This window comes from Dromiciops gliroides, chromosome 4 (assembly GCF_019393635.1).
Source record: "Dromiciops gliroides isolate mDroGli1 chromosome 4, mDroGli1.pri, whole genome shotgun sequence".
In the NCBI taxonomy this organism is placed as follows: domain Eukaryota; kingdom Metazoa; phylum Chordata; class Mammalia; order Microbiotheria; family Microbiotheriidae; genus Dromiciops; species Dromiciops gliroides.
This window is the reverse complement of record NC_057864.1, coordinates 447322133-447326186: the sequence shown is the minus strand read 5'-3', so window position 1 is coordinate 447326186 and position 4054 is coordinate 447322133. Positions and strand designations below refer to the sequence as shown.

At 39.5% G+C, this 4054-nt stretch overlaps 1 pseudogene; it reads right to left on the bottom strand.

The window, feature by feature from the left end:
• Window positions 1-268: 268 nt before the first annotated feature.
• LOC122755528 lies at window positions 269-1299 on the bottom strand (annotated as a pseudogene).
• Window positions 1300-4054: the final 2755 nt, after the last annotated feature.

Below are 4054 nucleotides of genomic sequence, written 5' to 3'. Positions count from 1 at the left end.
ATAGCCTTTGAGATTCCATCTAACTCTTTTTATTTAAGTGAGGCAATTGGGATTAAGTGACTTGCCCAGGGTGACACAGCTAGTAAGTATTAAGTGTCTGAGGCTGGACTTGAACTCAGGTACTCCTGACTCCAGGGCCAGTGCACTATCCACTATGCCATCTAGCTGCCCCCTCATCTAACTCTTTAAAAAAAATTAAATTGAATTTTATCCATCCAACTCTCAGGTTCTATGTATCTGTTACTCAAAAAAATGTGTGCAAAGCACTTTATTCCTTGGAGGCCATGTAGACCATTAGGTCTACTACAAGGTTGCTATAACTATATTCATTGTCATACTAGGAAATGAGCTTCACAAAATGGTTGTTGAGAGCAATGCCAGTGCCAGCATCAAAGGTAAAAGACTGGGTTTTGCTCTTAAAGTCACAGGATACAACCTGGTCCTCTCTGTAGCCCAAGATGCCCTTCAAGGGTCCTTCTGATGCTTGCTTCACCACTTTCTTGATATCATCAGATTTGGCAGATTTCTCCAGGTGGCAAGTCAGATCCACAACAGACACATTTGAGTAGGAACACAGAAAGTCATGCCCGTGAGCTTCCCATTCAGTTCAAGTATGACCTTGCCTACAGCCTTAGCAGCACCAGTAGAAGCAGCGATGATATTCTGGGCAACACCACACCCATCATTCCACAGCTTGCCAGAGGAGCTATCTACTATCTTCTGGGTAGCAGTAAGGACATGAACTGTAGTCATGAGTCCTTCCACGATGCCAAAGTTGTCATGAATGACCTTGGCCAAGGGGGCCAAGCAGTTGGTAGTGCAAGAGGTGTTACTGACAATGTTAAGGGAATGATCATATTTATCATGGTTCACTCTCATCATGAACATTTGGGCAACAGAAGAAGGGGCATAAATAATGACCTGATTGGCTCCACCCTTCAAGTGAGCCCCAGCCATTTCGATAGTTGTAAAGACACCAGTGGATTCTACAACATGCTTGGCTCCAGCATCTCCCCACTTAATGTTGGTGGGGTCCCGCTCCTGGAAGATGGTAATGGCTTTTCCATTGATCCTTGACATACTTGAACTGAATGGGAAGCTCACGAGCATGACTTTCTGTGCCTTGACAGTGCCCTTGAACTTGCCATGAGTGGAATCATATTGAAACATATAAACTATGTAGTTGAGATCAATAAAGGTGTCATTGATAGCCATGATGTCTACTCTGTTGGAGTTGAGTGAAGTCCTGGCCACCAGGCGTCCAATACGGCCAAATCTGTTGACTCTAACTTTCACCATCTTGTTTCAGGGATGCGACTGAAGCAATGGATCCTGTTACCAAGCTTGGGAGAGGAGCTAAGAGCTTTCCCAACTTTTGTTGTTGTTGTTGTTGTTGTTGTTATTGTTGTTTTTTGTTTTGGGGTTGGTTTTTGTGAGACAATTGGGGTTAGGTGACTTGCCCAGGATCACACAGCTAATAAGTGTCAAGGGTCTGAGGCTGGATTTGAACTCAGGTCCTCCTGAATCCAAGACCAGTGCTTTATCCACTGTGCCACCTAGCTGCCCCCTTTCTCATCTTTTTAAATAGAATTAATATAAAAATAGTTCAGGGACCAAGTCACAGTTCTACTTTTTCAATATGTAATGTTATATGGATTATTGCACAGGTTGATAAAGTAATTGTTTACAACTGAATAAAATTATCAGGATATAAGGTTATCTTGTTTTTTAACCATTTTTCAGTTGTGTCTGATACTTTATGACCCCTTTTGGGTTTTTCTTGCAAAAATAGTGGAATGGTTTGCAATTTCCTTCTCTAGCTCATTTTATAGATGAATAAACTGAGGCAAACATGGTCAAATGACTTGCCAGGGTCACACAGCTAGTAAGTGTCTGAGGCAGGATTTGAACACAGGTCTTCCTCTGGAGCTCTATTTACTGCATTACCTAGCTGCCTTATAAGGTTATTACTTGTAGACTAATAGAAAACATCTTTGGCACAATGCCATATCAGGCATGACACCAAGAATATATGCCTCAGGGGCATCTAGGTGGCACAGTGGATAAAGCACTGGTCTTGGATTCAGGAGGAACTGAGTTCAAATCCAGCCTCAGAAACTTGACACTAGCTGTGTGACCCTGGGCAAGTCACTTAACCCTCACTACCCTACCAAAAAGAAAAGAAAAGAAAAGAATATATGCGTCATTCTTTTGCCATGTAATTTTTTCTCTTTCTATTCATTTTCTAATTTTTAAAGATGTTTGGATCCATGAAGTTTGGAGATTACAAATATTTGGTACAGTGAATCTTATTAAAACGGAATTCTTAGATTTTTATGAATTAATGTTATGTCTAGACACATGAGGACAACAATTTACTCTGCTATAATTCTGGTTCACTGGTTGCATTCTCCAGTATATTTTTAGGTCTATATTTGTGGTTCGAGGATTTGCTGTGTATTAGTCCAATTTTTTTTTTACTATTTAGACCTATATTTCTATTACATAATAAGCTTAGGATATATAATTCTAGCCAACAGGTCATGTCTTACTAGGTAATTAATAGAGACCTAACTTTTCTCTAGGGATCAGAATGTCCAATGTCCTTTCATCAGCTCTAGAATTTCTTTTCTTCTATACTCCTGTCTCATAACTCTATCTTTTAAACATCTTCATCTGGATGTCACGTAGACATGTTAAACTCAAGATGTGCAAAACAGAATTAATTCGTTTTCCTCCTAAGCCTCTTTCTCTTTCTAACTTTTCTATTTTTGTTGAGGACACTAGCATTTTTCTAATCACAAAGCTTCCTAAGCTAGAAGTAACAACTCTTCACCTCCGCTTATTATCCGTATTCAAATCAGTTGCCAACTTGATTCCATCTCTTCACCAGCTCACACATTCATCTCCTTCTCTCTACTCACACCACAATCACCTTAGTTTGTACCCTAATTCCCGCTTTCCTGGACTATTGTAATAGTTTTTTAATTGTTCTGTCTGCAACTAGTGTCTTCCCTTTGCAATCTATCATCCACAGACCTGAAAATTCAATGTTCCTAAAATATAGGTCTAGATGTCACTCCCTTACTCAAGTTTCAATTACCATTACCCCTTGGACCAAATACAGCCTCCTCTGACACTTAAATTCCTTTACAATCTAGCTCCATCTTGTATTTCCTGGTTAATTAGACGTTCCCCTGCCACATACCTGAAATCTACATTTAAGGCTAACAACTCACTTGTTCTTCTCCATATGTGAAGTTCCATCTCCCTTGTTTCCACAGGATGTCTGTTTCTAAAATATTTTCCATCCTCATCTCTATCTCTTGGTATCTCTAGCTCTTTTTCAAGACGCAGCTCATGCCACCTAATCCAGGAAGGTTTCTCTGATTCTCTGAGTTGTTACTATCCCCCAATATCTTTGTGTTTATTTTGCATTTTTAAGTATTTACTTATCTATGAACATCTTTTGTATCCCTCCCTCCATCCCCTTCTCCCTTGCCTGGTAGAATATAAGTTTCCTGGGGACAAGAATGATCTCCCTTGTATCTTTGTATTTCCAGTGCTTTTCACAGTGCTGGTACATAGTAGGCTTCTAATAAATACTTGTTTGATTGATTGATTAACTGTAGCTCAGGGAGTTTGGAAAAGTAGCATACACTACATTTCCAATAGGGTTACTGCTGGACAGACATTGCTTGATTATGCCTAATCATTGAATTATTTAATGTAGCACCCAGCCCGGAGTTTACAGTAATCAAATCCAAACAACAAAATGGGCTAGGCCACTCATCTGAATTTTAAATTCTATAGTGGTTTTTTTAAGAAAACAATGTTTATTAGGATATTCTGGGGGTGGGGAACCATAGTGTTTTAACTAATGTCATAACTAAATGATTAGCAGAGACTATTACTAGAGTGCCTTGAAGGCTTCATATATTGTACATTCCCTACAACACAATTGAACAGTCGCAGCCCTTAATTGTCCAAATAACAACTAGTAGCAGCCAGAGTTCAAGAGGAGACCCTTTGGAAACTAATCCTATGTATTTGT